The sequence below is a fragment of the Ceratotherium simum genome, chromosome Y (assembly GCF_057802395.1).
Source record: "Ceratotherium simum simum isolate JZ-2026a chromosome Y, ASM5780239v1, whole genome shotgun sequence".
Taxonomy (NCBI): Eukaryota; Metazoa; Chordata; class Mammalia; order Perissodactyla; family Rhinocerotidae; genus Ceratotherium; species Ceratotherium simum.
In genome coordinates this window covers 6,363,569-6,383,134 of record NC_141941.1, presented here as the reverse complement: position 1 = coordinate 6,383,134, position 19,566 = coordinate 6,363,569, and the positions used below count along the sequence as shown (strand labels likewise).

The 19,566-nt window shown below is 39.7% G+C and overlaps 1 protein-coding gene across 3 annotated transcripts in view; it reads left to right on the top strand.

The window, feature by feature from the left end:
* LOC147911630 (anosmin-1) overlaps window positions 1-19,566 on the top strand; it is a 189,653-nt gene that overhangs the window by 16,740 nt on the left and 153,347 nt on the right. The window lies entirely within an intron of this gene.

The following is a 19,566-nucleotide window of genomic DNA, read 5'->3' as shown; positions in this document are numbered from 1 at the left end:
CTGCTCAGTGTTTGTGTGGGCTGGCCGCAGCCACTTGGTGGTTCATGGACGCACACACAGGTGGGTCCTCTGTGCTCCACCGGTGGGTTGCTCTCGTGTGGGACTGCTGTGGTTGGCAGAGGACTGGCCATCCAAGCTGCTGTGCTAGGCAGGAGGGGAGGGGCACTTTCTTTCATGTGTGGGCTTGCTCTGCGCTCATGGGTGGCTCAACTGAGCCACTGTGCTTGGTGGGTGGGGCTCCCTTGTGGAGGCTGAGTGGCTGCCACTCGGTGGGGAGTGTTCCCACAGGCAAGGCTGCCACAGCATGGTGGGCACTCCCATGGGCATTCACATGCAGGCCAGGCTTCCCTGCCTCCTCTTACAGTTGCACCAGCTGCTGTGTGAGCATCTGCAATGTGGATTACTGCAGCTGGGGAAGAGGAAGGGTCTGCTCACCCAGTTCCACCACTTTCCGGGGATCCAGTCCACCCACCTTCATATGTATGGCTGTGTGGATCTCTCAGGGGTCCTGTTGTGCTGTGTGGGAAACCCACTGTTGGTTAATGAATGTCTTTTTAGTTGTAACTTAGAGTGGAGAGACAAAGGATACAACTCACTCTGCCGTGATGCTCTAATTTTGTTTTTCATATCATCTTCTTTCTTTGAAAAGTAAGACCAATACCTTGTTACCACTTGAAAAGTCACATAATATGTGCTGATCAAAATCTTTATTTTAAGGAAGTGCATTTTCTGAATTGGTATGCTCATAATTTTAAATCACCTTCAGCAAACAAAAATGCATATTTCCCCTCAGTTTAGTATCCAGCAATCACTGATGACTTTTTAAATTTCATAGCTAATTTCTTGTTATATTCAAAGAAGTGACAGTTTCATAAGTCTAGAAATGAAAACATAAACCAAAGAATCCATTTAATGAAACAGGAAACGTTAATTTTGCAAAGTAATCCATGACCTTCCAAAAATGTCATCAATCATACTAATGCTTGGGACAAGAGAAATGATGGGAATTCATTTACTTATGAAATTTAGAGATGTTTTCTCCATATTTTGTTTTTAGTTTATAGCTTTTTTCAATCCACTATAATATTCTAATGCATTAATAATTCATGTTTGAAACACATCATGTTATTTTTGGTGTTTCTCCCTCTCTCTAATGCAAATGGCATGCTTATCTAAAGGCAAAGCAGATGGGTTATATTTGTAGTTGAGAGGTTACTGACAACTTCTCTAAAAGATAGACTGAATTGTTATAGTCTAAACACAAACAAAAATAAAGCTTTCAGGGTAAAGGTGATTTCACCTATTTACTGTGCCCCTGTCCCTGCTGGGTTAATATAGGTGGTTCATCCAATGTAAGTTTATCAACCCTTGTTTAATTCTCTAGTAACACATAATTGAGAGAGACAGCCTTTTCTAGATTTAAATAAGTGTCTCAGCTCCTGTCTTTAAATGCCTACACTATTGCAAGTAATAGCAGTCTTTTGAAATTTATACTGTTTGTTATACTTTGTGGACTGGAAAGAAAATTGACAAAGGCTTGCAAAACTAAAATACCGAGGGAGATTTCAAAGAGGATACACACTTTATATTATGTCTCACCCTGTCCCTTGGACAGGTTTCCCAGCGCTGTTCCAATAACCAAATATGTCAAGGAGCCTTGCACTTCAGGGCTGTTAGCTTCCTTTCCAGTTGATGAGAAGACCCCTGCATGATGCAAATACCAAGACCGTTTACAATCATCAGGGAATAATCACCATCATCATCATCATCATCGTCCCCACATTTGGAAATGTGGAAATGTTTCCCGAGAAATCTCTATGCAAACAATTTCTGTTGAGATACTCAGATTTCCACCGCCTATCCTTCATGGCAAGCTACTTCCTTTTGCCCCTGCTTACTGATGTCTGATCCCTCCCCTGATGGCCATTTCCCATTGAACAGCATTTTGTGCACCATAGAGGAGTAACCTCATATGAAACATGAAGCAGAAGACCACCCAGCCATCTGGACATCACATGGTGTCCAGGCATCTGGGTGGACCCAGTCTTGCCCAACAGTCCTGCCATGTAGATGATTCAAATAGAAGCAGTTACAAGCTGCACCAGAACACAAACTTGGGGCTTGCCTTCGAGAGTTGGAATAAAGTCTGTTAACAACAAGAATGCCAAGTTGATGCAGAAGTTACTGATTCCTTTCAGAAAGGGTGAGCAGAAAATAGGACAGTGGTTGCTATGAAAATGTTTTGGTAACTGTGATTCTTTTTAATGTCTTCAGTGGCAAAGAAGTGCAGAGAAATAACCTAAGATGCCATCCACCATGGAAAATAGTCATTGATTGAATGTGGGCACACCCTTTAGAACTAGAGTTTAGCCTTTAAAATCTGAAATATGTATCCCACAGCTCATTCCTTCCTTCTTTATCCATAGTTGGCCCTCAGCAGAGGTTTGCCTGATATCCCAGCATATTTTTGGATAGAATGCATTCTCTCTCCATTTCTGTCACCCGCCCCCCACCCCTTCTCTCCCTCTCCCTTTCCTTCTCTCGTTCTCTTTTTATTTTGACATTTGGCTGTACCATTTTGGAAGCTGCACAACCAAACCCATTTGCTGATCATTCCAGAAATGGCCTACATCTGGGAAGTTATTTTGCCATTGGGCCAGAATCTAAAACAAAATAGGGAACATCTTTTTTTTCGTTGTAGTTTCCACATTTTTGTGTCCGGTGTTATGAGATAATGTCCTCACAGCTGCAAAGAAATAAAAACAATTCTGGACAGAATATATTCACTTGCTAAGCATCACATTTAGCATAGAAAAACATACTTAGAGGTGAGAATACATTAGAACAGACATCCATTTGCATTTTGATCTTTCTATTATTCAGGAGCCATGGACTATTTTTAACCAATTTTTAATAGGGCAAGATTTGCATACTCTAGTCCCCTTTGTTACTCCACAATTTTGGGGGGGAAAAAAAAAAAAAGAGGACCTTTCTTCTTTTTTGAACAACTGTATGAAATTAGAGCTAAAATTTTATTTCCGTATGTAAGTCTGCATGTGTCTTACCCATTTGTGTCTAGTTCAGGTTTCTCAGTCTCGGCATTACTGACATTTTGGGCCTGATCATTCTTTTTTATGGGGCTGTCCTGTGCGTTGTAGGTTGTTTAGCAGCATCCTTGGTCTTTACCCACTAGATGCCCGTAGCATCCCTCCCGCTCCCAGTCATGAGAAAAAAAAAATATTTCCAGACATTGCAGTATGTGCCATGGGGCAAGATTACCCCTGTCGAAAACCACTGGTCTAGTTCTATCTCTTTACATCTCTCTCTGGATCTGTGTGTCTCTAGTTCAATATCTGTATTTTAAATATATATGTATATATGATTCTTTTATTACGTATTCAGGTACCCTCTTTGAAAGAATAAACTCTGATAAATGATTCAATAAATTAATTGCATTAATGATGTTCTTTTTCAGTTACAATGTGAGAGTTTGGAAAGGTGCTCATTTATGTCTCCATTTGAGAATTTAGGAAAGAATAAGACACTTGTTTCTATAAAATGCAATTATAAAAAATGCTTTGCTTCCATTCTACGGCAACCATTCTCCTGAATGAAAACAGCTGTATCTCTGTCTTTAGCAATACTGATTCTGAAGATATGGCATAGCATTTGGGATGTGATAATCATATAAGGAGAATGGGGTTTTTAGCCACGAGCAGACTAATGGATAGTTGGTCATGCTGTATCTTTTCCCTTAAATACCTGTTGTGTTCTTTTTAAATTCAGACCTGGTCCTACAGACTGATTCCCTTGGAACTTCTTTGCAAGTAAACTTCTTTTCATTTTTAAAAACTTTTGTCTCTGAGCTTTCTTTCAGACCATTTAAGTGCTCTTTGCCTCAGTTTCCTCGCCTGTAAAGTGGTGGCAATGGTAATGCTGCTCCATTAGGATGCGCTATGATGCCATGCAATTTAGTTGGAGCAGAACCTCACATGTACTCAGCTCTACAGAAGTATTAGCTGTTGTTATTGAAATGCTTTAGGCACAGAGTGAGTGAGTGCGAGGTGCTGAAGATGTTGGGATGCAAAAATGAATAGTGCACCCCTTGATCCTTGGTGTTTTGGTCTGGTCTGGGAGGCAATAAGAAATAACTTATGCAACCTGATTTAAAAATGGGCCAAAGACCTCAGCAGACACTTCACCAAAGAAAATATATGGATAGCAAATAAACATATGCAAATATGCTCCACATCTTATGTCATCAGGGAAATGCAAATTAAAACTACCATGAGATACCACTACACAACTGTTACAATAGCCACAATCCAGAACACTGACAGCACCAAGTGCTGGTGAGGATGTGGAACAACAGGAATGCTCCTTCATTGCTGGTGGGAATGCAAAATGGTACAGCTATTTTGGAAGACAGGCAGTTTCTTACAAAACTAAACATACTCTATATGACCCAGCAGTCGTGCTCCGTGGTATTTATCTACATGAGTTGAAAACTTATGTCCACACAAAAACCTGTACAATTTTATACAGCTTTGTTCACAATTGCCCAAATTTGGAAGCAACCAAGATTCCTTCGGTAGGTGAATGGATTAAAAAAAAACTGTGGTACATCCAGACAACAGAATATTATTCAGCCCTAAAAAGAAATGAGCTATCAAGCCATGAAAAGACATGGAAGAACCTTAAATGCATATTACTAAGTGAAAGAAGCCAATCTGGAAAGGCTGCATACTGTATGATTCCAATTATATGACATTCTGGAAAAGGCAAAACTCAAGAGACAGTAAAAAGTTCAGTGGTTGCCAGGGGCTGGAGGGTAGGAATGAATAGGCAGAGCACAGAGGATTTTTTAGGGCTGTGAAACTATTCTGTATTACTACAATGGTGGGTACATGTCATTATACATTTGTCCAAACCAATAGAATGTACAGTAAGAGAGAACCCTAATGTAAACTATGGGCTCAGGTCATTATGATGTGTCAATGTAGGTTCATCAGTTGTAACAGATGTACCACTCTGGTGGGGGATGTTGATAATGGGAAAGGCTGTGCTTGGGTTGGGGCAGAGGAGTGTATAGGAAACCTCTGTACTTTTCTTTCTTTTATTTTGGAAGGAAGATTAGCCCTGAGCTAACATCCATTGCCATTCCTCCTCTTTTTGCTGAGGAAGATTGACCCTGGGCTAACATCTGTGCCCATCTTCCTCTACTTTATATGGGATGCCGCCACAGCATGGCTTGACAAGTGGTGCGTTGGTCTGTGTCCAGGATCCAAACCTGTGAAACCCGGGCCGCTGAAGCAGAGCATGTGAACTTAACTGCTACACCCCTGGGCCAGCCCCTCTGTACCTTTCTTTTAATTTTGCTATGAACCTAAAACTGCTCTAAAAAAATAAAATCTTTTTTTAAAAAAATTTAATTTTTTAATTTTAAAGACTTACTCTTTGAAGTTTCTTTGAAAGTGCTTAGTTCTAAAGATAGAGAATGAAATTCAGATCTCTTATATGCTTTTGTCACTTAAAGATTTTCTATTCCCATATGCTGCGTATGAGAATAGAAATTCTTAAGTAAAATTTTAAATTGAAATTTGAAATCCTGAATAGGTATTGTGTAAGGAGAAAAGGCCGCTGGATTCTAGGTCATCTATTCTGTTATGAAAATGACTTCCTGGATGTTGGGTGCTTATAATTCTGCAGATAACACATTTTTCTTGGAATTGATTTTTTTTGCAAAGCGAAGTCTTTTCTTGGGGTTATTGCTGTTTCTCTTGCATCACATTTAATTCATCATGTTTTCTCAAGTGATTTCTCATTAAAACGTGCTATCTTTTGAAGTTCATATTAAAATAACCGAGAATCATGATGAATGGGCTAGAATATCATATAAGTCAGGGTGCAGTAGACTATGAGGTGCGCTATTTTAGTTTGATTAATTATTCCTCACTCTCTAATGAATAACACATAAATTAGCACAATGAAAAAGCATATATCACAAGAAGGCAATGTCACAAAAATCCAACTTAGTAAAGTCATTTAAAATGGGAAAAACATGTATTTCTAGTAATTCTTTTTTCCTGCATAGATTTTCCCCACTACAAATGAACCTCAACTAAACTAAATCCTGAATCTCCCAGTTATATGTATATATCAAGGTGGTCAATTTTGCTTTAGCATTAAAATAGGTACTTCTAGCACTTATTGAGTGTATTCCAAAACATGTTACTAAAATATTCTATACGGATGCAAATAGAAGTAACAATTTTCATTTATGGGGCTTTGTATGTTTTTTTCAAGTAGAAATTTTTTAAATGGATACAGTGATAATGGCAATAGATTCCAGTTCATGTTATCTGGAGATATATTCTCTCTGGCTGCTGTTAATGCTTGTGCGTAATTAGTTTGATAACTTAAAATTCTCCTTAACCTCTGCTGGTCAACACACCAGAAACCAGGCAGTAATGTGCCTTGTGGGAATAGCTGATTAGGAACAACAGATAGCACCTGTCAAGCTTCGCAGCTGTCAGGCGTCTATTCTGAAAAATACTAGGCTGATTTGAGAGTGCCTTTCAAGTCCGCTTTGCTTTTTTCCCTCACTGTCACCCCAAGCAATAAGGAACATTTTCCTGGAATTTTTTTTTTTATGAAGATGCCCGCAGACTGAGGGTGAGGCCAAGATAGAGCGGAGACAGGTTTGCCCTAGACGGAGCAGGATATTGTTACCTTGAGTAACCCTTGCTCTCAAGTGGCAGCCTTCTAGGTTCAGAAGCAGAAATGGACTTGACTTGGTTGGAAATTATATGCGCACGTACATATACACATACAAAGTCAGGTGAATCGTTGTCCTCCCTTTCCAGCCAGGTTCTCCAGCTTTAGCAGAATCAGAATGATCCAGCAGACTTGTTAAAATACAGCTCGCTGCACCCTGCTGCAAGGTTTTGATCCTGCAGGTCTGGAATGAGATGGGGGAATTTGCATGTCTAACAAGCTTTCAAGTGACATGTCTGATTCCAGGACCCTACTTTGCGAACCGCTGCTGTAGAGTTATTTATGCTTTAGGGTTTCTCCGTAGTGTCTTTCTCTGCTTGACGTGTGCCAAATTCTAGCACTGAAATTTTCCGTTCTCTGCCTCCTGGCTCCAACATTCTTTTTCCGACCAGCCTTCCTTCATTCAATGTTAAGTAAAATTTATTAAGGTTTTGCTTATTAAACAGGAGTCAGTAGTGGCTTCCTGGGCAGGAATGTCATTGAGGACACACTCATTTGACAAAGGAGAGCCTTGGAATCACTGCTGGCTGCCATCTCTTTTGAAACATGGATTACAGCCCGTTAATGCTTCCTTTGACCATATGTGTTCAGGGAATCTGGGTCTAGGATGAAAACTTCTTAACAGAAATCTTGGAGAGGAAAGGTCATTAGTAGTCAAGGTCTGGTTATGAAACGAGGGTGAAGAACATAAATTTGAGGGTCTGGACACAGGGTAGAAAGAACACCGTAAGAATGGATTGATTACACCTCGGGGAGGGGAGATTCTGTGCTTGGCCACATCGTCTCCTTGTGACTGTGTGGTTCTTCCATGCTTATTTAAGCAATCTGTTTTCACCAGAAACTAGACTTACTTGATCTTAAACAGTCTACATTATGGTTAACAATTGTCCCCTTATGATGCAGCCATATGCTTTACGATTTAAGTACTTTATGTAAAGACAGACAAGGGACAAGTTATTGTCAGCAAGATGGAGAGACAGATGGGTCGTAATGAGACACTGGGCTCTGACATAGGCCGGGAGGTGACAAGGAGGCCAAAGTTAAAAAGTAAACACTGCTAGTGATTTTTGAAGCAAATGGAAAAAAATATATAAAAATATTAAGGCAGAGATTCTCAGTTGGAGTGCAAGTTGGGGTGTGGTTGAAACAGCATAGCATTTGTCCCATGGCTTTGATTTATTTTAGTCAAATAAATGTTATGGGTTGAATTGTGTGCACCCCTCCCCCGAAATCCCTATGTTGATGTCCTAACCCTGAGTACCTCAGAAAATGACCTTATTTGAAAATAGAGTTGTTGGAGATAGGATTAGTCAAGATGAGCTCATAATGAGTAGAGTGAGCCCCTAATTCAATATGACTGTTGTTCTTACAAAAAGGGGAAACATAGACACAGAAACATAGACGTGAGGATGCCATGTGAAGGTTGGATTTGCTGCCACTAGCCAAGGAACTAGTACTGGAAGCTAAGAGAAAGGCCTGGAACAGATCCTCCCTTAGAGCCTTTCCAGAGAGCGTGGCCATGCTGACACCTTGATCTCAGACCTCTAGGCTCCAGAGCTGTGAGACAATCAACTTCCATGGTTTAAACTGCCTAGTTTGTGGTACTTTGTTACGGCAGCCCCAGGAAACGTATAGTCACTATATTTTACTTTGAATTTTAAATAATATTAAGAAAAGTATGATATTATGTTTTATAAGAAATATATATTTTATCATTCACGTGACGATTTCTCATATATATTTGGTTTTCCTCCACTGGTTCCTGGCTCACAGCTCCTAAAACCCTTGGCATTTCCTGTGATAAGAGTGATAAAGGTGTCTTTTCTTGTGTTAATGAGGTGACTTTTGGAAAGCCCCTGAGTCACCTAAGGATGGGAGCTGGTTGCCAGGGGAACCAACGTGTGATTAGAGGATTGGAACTTTCAACAACCCCCTGCCCCCCACCCCATCTCCAGGGAGGGGAGAGGGACTGGAGGTTGAATCGGTTGCCAATGGCCAATGATTTAATCAATCAAACCTATGTAATGAAGCCTCCGTAAAATCCCAAAAGGACACAATTCAGAGAGCTTCCAGGCTGGTGAACATGTGGAGACTCTGGAAGAGTGGCGCCTGGAGAGGGCATGGAAGCACCACGTTTTTCCCCTATGCATCTCTTCCATCCAGCTCTTCCTGAGTTATATCCTTTCATAATAAACCAGTGATCTAGTAAGTCAAATGTTTCTCTGAGTTCTGTGAGCTGTTCTAGCAAATAAATCGAACCCAAGGAAGGGGTCATGAGAACCTCTGCTTTATAGCCGGTCAGTCACAAGTAGAGGTAACAACCTAGACTTGTGACTGGCATCTGAATTCCCAGGAGGGGGTTGCTGGAACCTCCAATCTATAGCCAGTTGGTCAGAAGCACAGGTGACAGCCTGGTGTTGCTACTGGCTTCTGAAGAGCGGGGAGCAGTCTTGTGGGACTGAGTCATTAACCTGTGGGACCAGATGCGATCTCGGTGGGTAGATAGTGTCAGAATTGAGTTGAGTTCTCGGATGCCCTGCTGGTGTCTGAGAATTGCTTGGTGGTGTCAACACAAAATAACCAATAACCATTCTATAGGTAAGAGAAATAAGGTGAGTTTTAATTGAGCCAGAGTGAGGATTATAACCCAGGAAGGCCTTAGAAAGCGTTCCAGAGAGGCATGGTTTTCAGTACAGTCTTATATCTTTTTAGAACAAAGAACATACATTAAACACACCCAGAATACATTTTCAAAGATTCAAAGAGGTATTTAGTTGCAAATTAGCTGGTCAACCTGACCCTGCTATCCGGGAAGGGACTTGTATTACCAATAGAGCGTAGGAGGGGAAGTATGCATTCTTACGAGAGTGCATTCTTTAATGGTTAAAGCAGATGTACAATGTATGTTTGATAGGTCATAAGTCAGGCTTCTTTAGTTCAAGCCAAATCATTTATGAACCTAAATAGTTACCCCAAATACCTCAATATGTGAAAATCTCTTGTCAGTGGTGTGTAGGGAAGCACCCTCCTCCCATACATGTTGGAATTGGGTCCAGGAACCCAAAAGAAATAGTAGATGTTATTGGATTTTCATGTTTCCCAAAGGGGGTTATGGGTTGTGAATTTAATTTAGTGCAGCACTGTATTGAAAGAACTGTACTGATTTTGTAATTTGCATGCATAGTGTGCCATTGGAAAGACTCAAAACAACCAAATAACGTAGAAATTCATAAGACTGGTCTTATTCATAAGCAATTGAAAACCATTTTCTTTATTATTATATCAGAAATTACGGAGGGCTCTTATAATTGTGACTTCTCTGCAGTTAATCACATGAGTCATGTAGGACTCTAGAGCTCTCTGAGGTCTTCTGAATTACCAACAGTTGCTTCTTGTGTGCACAGCATTCGTATTGGTGGACTTTGCGTCTTGCTAGCTGGAATATGGCCTTGACTTCAGAAGATCACAAGAGGTCTTCATAAACATCTATGTGACGATCTTATAAAAACATCATTCTTCTCATTTTAGAAAAGAAGAAATTAATTTTTCCTAGAGCTCATGATTTATGATGGGTAAGTGACCTGGAATGTGAAATAAGGTCTTTAACTCCAAGTTAGTGAGCTTTCTATTAAAAGATTCTTTTTGTTTGAGTCAACAATATGTTGCACATTTTTACACTTCCTGGGCTCAGTGTCTTCATCTACAAAGGGAGAACGTTGGACTAGAACCTTTATTAACTCTTGCAATTCTCATGATCTGGAATTTTCCTCGGAATCTTGTGTTGCCAATATTGCAGATGGTTTTCACATGTTATTCAAATCCATGAGAGTGAGTATAACCTGATGTGGCCAGACAGTCCTAGGCCTGGTAATTTTGAGGGTTAGTGCTATCACTGGATACTTCAATCCTTCCTCTCAAACCCATTCTTCACTTTCATTTTCTCCTCAGACATGATGGACCCTGTGTTGTGTCTTTCTCTTCTGGTTTTGACCTTTTTCTTAGGCATTGTAAATGTTTTGGAGAGAGTTATTAGAGGATTTAATTAATTAGAGGATAAAATATTAGCAGGCAGGAAGTCTGAAACTTAACTCCTCCTCACCCGGTTGCTCTTGGATGGATTTGAGAGGTTTTCGTAGGAATTCAGGCATGGAAATCCCAATGAGACACAGTAACACGTTACTGGGACACCGTAACCTCTTTCCCGTGGAAAGTTCCTTGTATTATAAGACAATTACATGTCGTCAACGAGTTACATTTTTCTTGTTTTCAGCAAGAAGATGGATTAAATGTCCCTTGAGGTCTTCTCTGATTTGTAATTATATGGTATCATCTGAGTCGGAATTCTACAGTTTACAAATATTGTGAGTGGGTGTTTGGAATCACGTTTTGGGTCCCTTTTCTTGTCCTGGTTGTATTTAGAGAACAGGCTTGACCCTATTCGAATAGATCTTATACTTTCACAGAGAAGGATTGACAGAAATGCCCTTTGACACAAATGCTTTGCGCAGAAGGGGACTGATAGTAATGTAGTGAAGGTCTCAGAGAGCTCTGGAATTCTTCATGGCTCATATGAATAACTGTGGAGAAGTCAGAATGCTAAGAGCCTTCAATTAAGTTTTGCTATAATAATAAAGAAATGGTTTTCAATTGCTTGTAAATAAGAGCAGCTTTTGTACACTGCGTTTCCCAGGTAGGACAAGATGGAATCCTGATGTACCCAAGAGAGCTTGTGAAGTCATTGCTTTCATAGCTGGCTACATAGCTTTAGTTTTTGCTAAAATTTCTCCTGATTAATTTTCTGTTTTGTTCATGTTTAAAACATCCTACAATAAAAACGGAACAGCAACAACAACAATTAAGGAAAGAAAGATCTAAGAAGACTCCTAAATGTTACTGGTGATTAAAAGTTACTTAAAGTAAACTTTAGCAAGTTGTAAATTTGCAGCCCATCATAGTCTTTCCAGAGAATTAACAGTAAAGGATATAATTAAGAGTTGTGTAAAGTTATGTTTTTAAATTGTTTTTCTGAGTTGTTCCTGCATTTCTTTCTGCTTTGATAATGATTTTCATTCTTCGCAGGAACTTTGGAATGGTGCTGGCATGTTTTTTAAAAAAATATTTCTGTTGTTTCTTGCAATGGTTTGGTACACAGCCTCACACTAAAGCTTCTCTAAAAGCACCGATGAAAAATAGCTGCCAAGAACAAGTTGAAACATATTGAAACAACAATATGTTGTTCTTCCATGAGTATCTCCAAGAGAACACAATTCTCTTAGTTTCCGGGGGGAAAATGTATCAACCTGAGGTGAAGTTGTAATGCATCCTAAACTAGCTTGGTTGATTAAGAAAGAGCTTGTTGGGACTTGAAATAAGGAGATAAGTTCTCACAACGAAATGTTTCTCAGCTCACCAGCTGTTCTGGTGAGTCCCCCTCCACCTTCTGCACTGGAAGGGCTACACTTCCATGCAGCAGTCCCACGCTGCCACCACTTGGTTAATTTCTTCAACACCCTCATCTTTTTCAAGAAATATGCCTCATATCTACTTTCCTTTATTGAAGCTTGGCTTTTTCCAAAAGCATCTCAATTGGAGAAAACTCCTTCCCTCATACTGGACGTATATGGGAGGTGAATGGTTTTCACAGGCTGTGTTATTCATGAAGCAGATTCCAAGATTTTGAGATCTAAGCTCAGAATGTGACTGGGTGTTGTTCTCAGGATCGACCCCTGAGTTGGGGCAGAAGGAGGAGTTGGGCTGCCATGCAGTTGCAGCCACAGACTCAGCAGATCGGATCCCACAGCATACTCTAGAGCTGGGGATGCCTTGGAAGTTATGCTGAATGGGACCAGGAGGTTGGTCCTTTGTACCCTAGCATCAACCATTCATTGGATCTGGGCTTCTTTCTAAAGGAGTGGGGCTTTGGACTAGGTCACTCTGTTCTACCAAGTACAATTTCCAGGTGGGCAATGGGGGAGTTTAGCTGTGAACTGGCAGCCTCTCACTCTCTGTAGGAAGGTTCATTTCCATTATAGGGGGGCGGGGACATCTGGGTTGTACAGGCTATATCTAAAAACAGACGATTACTGTTTTATTTTGTGTGACAACGTTCTCCTTCTTTGAGGTTGATGAATTTTCAACCATTGGCGCACCTTGGGCCTATCATCCACCAGAACTCTTCTACCCTACATTTTAAAACTCACTGTTCTACTCTGAGCAAAAACGCCTACCATGTTAGCACTATTATTTTATTTTTACGATTGCTCTGTATCTTTCCCAAGACCTTCATTCCATAAGCCCTCAAAGTTCAGACAATCTGTTGGACACACTGTTTACCATGTGCGCCCCATTATAAGAAAGATTTGAGGCACCTGTTTATCTACAGATTCCAGGGTCAGGGCTAGATCTACTGAGTCAGGCCTTGGGGGCCTCCATGTCTAACAGATTCTCCAGGTGATTCTTTGCACCAAGACATTTGGAAGCACTGTTACACTGACCCTTCCCCTTTCAATTTCCTGCTAAGCCCTGTCTAGAGCCCATGATGCATCATTTTAATCTATTGTGTGTGTGTGTGTATGTGAATAGCTTCTTTTTCTTACCCTTTGGCTACTCTCTAGCTGCAAAATTCTAACTCTACATCCATCAAGCTCTAATAGCTGCCTACTTGGATGTCAGTTCAGTGCTGGGTACTGCCAAAGAACATCACACCACCATGTGGAGTGGCCTTACTCTAAATCTGTAGTTCTCAGCCTCAGGTAAATGTCTATACTATCTACTAATCCTCCCAGGATAGTTCTAGTCAACTCCAACCCTCATCTTCCTTCAGCAACTAATCCAAATGTTTACTTCTCTCTTTAAATTGCCTCCCCATTAACTCATTTATTTTGGAAAATTACCTCAATTCTGATTTCACTGGGAAAAATTAAGGGCACAAGAAGCTCCTTCCACCCCAACTTCATGTCAAATAGACATTCTATATGCACATTCCATGGAGAGATCATCAAAGTTGAAATTGGGTTTACCTTAGGTGTTTATGGTGGGGGCAGACCTCTATATATCCACTGATGACACTCTGCTCCTTAAAGTCATGGGAAGTATTTCTAGAAAGTATTTGTCAGTTTAACAAGTCACTCACTAATCATTTCCTGAATGCAGATTAGGGAAAGCAGAGGCAGCCCCCCAAAGAGTAACTATCAAGATGTGTCAGTATTGAAAAGAAAGGGGATTTGTAGAGCACCAACATACATTTATATAAGACATTTCAACGAATCTAAGAAGCTATTGGTAGAACATCCATTTTTTGTAACCCCAAGAATTTTTTTTTTAATGATAATAAAATGATGACGTATGGCTCAATGATGGTCTTTCGTGAAGCATCCTTTGGTCACTCTAGTATCTTGTTGCTTTGTAATACTTTCCATCTGGTCCGGGAGATTTGGTGATTTCTTCTGCCTTCACTTGCATTTTTGCATGAGATTGTGGCTCCTTTTGTTCATATATCAGTAATACTGTGTAGCACAGATTCATCTGCTTGTGGCGTATTCTTTGCTTAAATCCTATAAAGTATTAGTTGCAGGAAAATATGAAGGTTCAGACTTGCCTCCAATGAGTGTTTGCCACACCTCTTTATTCTTTGTGTTTCTGTGCACACAGTAATTTTTAAATCTTAGTCTAATTATTTAAATCACATTTTGAATGGTCATTAAACCCAACATGTGTAGAACCAATGATGTACACATCTCGGTGTAAATGGTGATAGCATGCACAGCTGCGACCAAGTTCACATGTGTGAAATGTTAACCACCGTGTCACAACTCTTACCTGGCTGACAATGATTGTGTCACATTCATAACAGTTGCGAAAAGATGCACCCTGACTTCAGAGACAATCAGATTGTGTGTCTCCATGACGTGTGATATCTCATGATTTTGTCTAGGGTTGTTCAAAAGACATGTTCTAGGTCCAAAGAAGTGGATCCTGGTCATTCATCTTATATCCAGACTCATCGCCCCTCTCATTTCCACCACTCCTTTCCGTGCTTTGTCTCTAGTTTCTGTGGATTGCAGGTGTAGCTGGGATGCTCAAATGTTGTTGGGGACCCCGCATCCCAGATTGGACAGGACTGGCAGTCCATGAAGACTGAGCTGAAGCTAGATTACTAAGCATCCTAGTGTCAGAAATTGCCACCTCTGCCTTTAGACACCCACCAAAGGGACTGCTGAGACGCAGCCCACTGGCAGCAAATGACAGTCCTCATGCCAATGGCTTTTGTATGGTTGGGCTAAAACAATCTTGAACAATGCACAAGATTTGCCTTTACCTCTTGATGACAAAAGCAAAATGTGCGTTTACATTAAACTTCAAAGGAGTCTTTCAATCTCATGTTTATGCCCAGAGAACCAATATGCCATTTACCACAGGCTTTTTGGACCCTTTCTATCTTTCTTCCCTATTTCATTCACTGCTCCTCTTCTCCTCTTCCCAGTCTTGTCTTTCCTAACATTACTCGGACACAAACAAATGATTAAAGCTAAAGTCAGCTTCAAAATAAGAGTTGGAAACAGAAGTAGATGTGGCTGACTAGAGCTGCCCACCTTGTAGACAACTCTTACAGCACTTCGAAGCAGGTGGTTGTTCCTACACAATGAACCCAATACCTCTGCCCTGCTAGACTCGTCACTTTACTCCATAAGCATTTGTTTACTTTCTAGACAAGTAGATATGGCAATTGGTGAGAGGTTCCTGGAATTGGGAAAATCCACATATAATTTACAAGCGAGGTACAAACTTCAGAGTGATGTCTGAGCACGCCTGCTTTTACAATTGGCATTCCTCTGCACTCTTTCTTGTCCCTGGCATGAAGGAGGAGCTACGAGGAGAAGGAAATTTATATAGACATTTCTTTGTTTTTTAGGTGTCCCATGAACAATGCTTTAGTTGTTTGATTTATAGGAAGTACCCTACTGCTCATGCTTCCTTTACTTTGTAATACAAGTCATTTACTAAACTTTAGTGATTACATTTAATGCTCCCTCTAAACTTGCTAAGGTTGGATTTATTTCAGCACAAGTCATTTATTCATCTTGAAATCTTCCTGGGTTTTATGTGATTTTATAGACAGGGCACGATTTACCAGAATTTTCACCTGAAAATATAAATTTTAATACCAAATGTGGTTTAGAGAATACATGTCTGAAATTATAGCTGTGGCAAGAGTGAATTAATAATTAGCGTATCTTCTTGGAGGAGATTAAAGGTGGAAGACTATTGCTTGAGATGTCCTAAGGGAGCCAATAATTCTGATTCTGTGGTGGGTCCCATCATTATAATAGGGACAGTAAGTAATAAAATTTCTGTCCTCGTCTAATGTTCTCCCACATATACAATTCATTAGACTATTCCCTGTCAAAATTTGTCATAAAATATTAATGAAATATAATGTTTTCTCATATGGCATAGTTAGGCACTTGCTGCTCTATAAATTTTCTTTAGATGACTTTAATTATATACATCTATAAAAAGATGATTAGCATAATTATAAGTAATTTGTGTTCGATTCTGAATGCAAGTTTTTGTTCAGTTTTCAATATTGTCATGCCAAATCTCTTGGACATTTACTCTACAGGAAACAAAATAATGAACCTATTTCCTAAAAAGATCCACCCAGAGAAGATGAAAAATTTGTTCAGTTCAATCTATTTACCTCATTCTTTTCAACTCCTCCTGACCTAATGATTAAAGTTTAAATTCCTTTGTATGACTCCCTACTCCATTCATTTATTTCTTCAATCAATAATATTTGTTAAGGCTATGAGAGCCAATGGTGAGTGAGAGATGTAGACAGACTCTGTCTTCAAGGAGGTCACAGGCTGAGAGGCACATGATCATTAAGTAAAAACAACAGGAATAATTTATACTTGTCAACAGTGATAGAGTACATTGGAAGAGAAGGGCAGGGAACCACAAGAGCTTGTGCAACAGGGAAACCTGTTATAGTCAGAGCTTGGGGGTCAGGAAAGTCTTCCTGGAAGAAGTGGCATTTGCAGTGACCTGAAAGATGAGTGGGAGTTGACTTGGTGAAGGGACAGGTTCTGGGTGGAAGGACAGGACTTGCAAAGATTCTTATTCCCAAGCAATCTGCCAGATGTCAAGGAATGAACCCAAGACAGTGTGGCCAGCGCATGCGTTCCAGTAGGGGTGGGAGAGGGGAAGGCTAGCGGTCTGGAGAGAGGAATATTTGTACACTCAAATCTTGTTTTCCTGTAGAATTCAGTTAAAAGTGAGATATTTGTAGAATCCAGAGAGAAATTTTTTTTAAGGGTGGTTAATGAAAAGGCCATTCATTTACTGAGGATGACTCATAACATTTGAAATAAATCTTACTTATGAATAACAAATGTATGCACATAGCTTTTTTCCCCTTTTGAGTGGACTTTATCTTTCAGAGCAGTTTTGGGTTCACAGCAAAAGTGAGTAGAAAGTACAAAGAGTTCCCATATACCCCTGCCCCCAGACATAGCCACCCCCACAATCAACATCTCCCACCAGAGGGTACATTTGTTACAATTGATGAACCTACGTTGACATGTCATTATCCCCTAAGGTCCATAGTTTACTTTAGGGTTCACTGTTGGTGGTGTACGTTCTATGGTTTTGGACAAATGTATAATCGCATGTATCTGTCGTTACTGTATCATCTAGAGTATTTTCACTGCTCTAAAAATCCTCTATGCTCCATCTTTTCATCCCCCACCCCTGCCCCGGCAACCACTGATCTTTTTACTGTCTTCCTCGTTTTGCTTTTTCCAGAATGTCATAGAGTTGGAATCATACAGTATGTAGCCTTTTCAGATTAGCTTCTTTCAATAGGCATTGAAAGTTCCTGAGAAATATTTTGAATGAAGTGTATTGTTGAGATGATCACTAACAAAGATTCGTTTAAAAAATTATGTCAAGCCATGGAAATGCCTCATGTTGTTTTCTTCTTTTAAACTCTATCTTTTAGCTGCTATTGAATACATGAGAAATTTTCAAGGATATTGACAATAGAAAAGAACATCCTTATAATAATAAATGGAATCAATTATATTACTCCATGGTTCTAAAATAATAGGAAAATGTTCTGGGTTAAAATCTATTCCTAAATTTTAATCCATGCCCTCATTTTTAAAAACTTACATTTAACGTGAAAACACAATCGTCAGTGAGAATCACAGCTAGTTATTTGTAGTTCACAGGTTGATTGGGAAAGGTCTATCGGGTTTTCCGGGATGGTTTCAGTTCCCAGTGTTCTGTCCTGCTGTTGGACAATAGTCTGGTGTTGTATTTCCGAAATTGCACACTGATTAGTCTGTGTGTCTGTTCCATACTTACACCTGGTTATGCTCAAGAAAAATGTGTAGGATCTGTTTAATTCTCTTTTTTTTCAAATGGTTGTATCTAGATAACTAGTTTTCATTTATCTTTGTCCTTCCCTTGTCGTTGTCTTTGAGTGAATGAAGTGTTTTCTTTACTTGAAGCTTTTGAAGAATTATTTTTCTCTAAGGGAAAAATCAAAAGGCTAGAAATGGAGAGACTTTGAAAATGTCATTGAAAATAACGTCTGGGCACAGTTGACTGAACTTATATAAACTCTTTGAAAGTGGGATTGACTAGCATTCATGTTTGATCTAGTTAAACCAATAAAATACAGGATGTATTCTTTATATAATTACCAAAGTCCCGCTGACTGATCCTACCTGGAGGTTACAATGATGATTCTAGAGGTAAATGTCTTTTTTTCTAATGTACTTTGACTCTTTATTTTGCTGGCTTTAAGCCAGAACAAGACTTTATTGCAAGTACTGTATTTTATTTTTGCTGTTAAGTGGCTTATCTGGTGAAGGCTATTGTAATCTGACTAAGAACTTCCCCCTGGGGTGGGATGTTGAAATATACTGGATTCTTTTATTTTTCCATTGCTCTCCTGCTCAAAGAGATTCCAGGTGAGCAACAGAGGTGGATGGTGCAATGTACGCGCACACCTGGCCTAAACACAGTGGCCGGAGTTAATCGGGGGTTTACCGACATCCTTGGTGTCATTAGACAGGATTCCTAGAAGTTCTTTGTAGAGATAAATAGCATGGCAAACGCTGATTGATAAAGGCGGAAGCACAGAACAGCTGCAGAACCTTGACGTGGGGGGAATTGTTTTAAGAAAAACAGGAAATCTAAAACTCAAAAAGGAAATAGAGACACATTTTGAGGGAAACATAGATATGTGTGTTAAGTGTGTAGAAAATATCTGCATGGAGAAGACTCCATGAATAAATTCAGAAGACAAATGATGCCCTGGAAAATTTTTATAATACTTGTTACAGATAAATGACTATTAAATATTAATTGGTACTAATAGCTGCTACAATTGATAAGAAAAAAGTAAACAGTTCAGAATAGAAATGGTAAAATGCTCAGACAGTTCGCCATAAAGGAAAACGAAGGGCCAGTCCAAGGAAATTAAAGCAAAAATAATACCATTGCCCACTTGTCATATTGGCAAATGTTGGAAGATTTTACCACCCATGGAAGAAAACATGGTGTGCTTACCCTTCTGAGCCTCCCTAATAAGATGGCACTGGTTAATGTAGGATGTAGGGTGAGCGTTATGTATATAGAAGAGCTGAGAGATTCTAAGTCCAGGATTACTCCCCCACTCCTGAAAACAATAATAAGGGCAAACAACAAAATAGCATCAATAATAACAATGGACTTTTTTTTCTGCCATCTAACTCTATGCCAAACATTTTGCTAAAT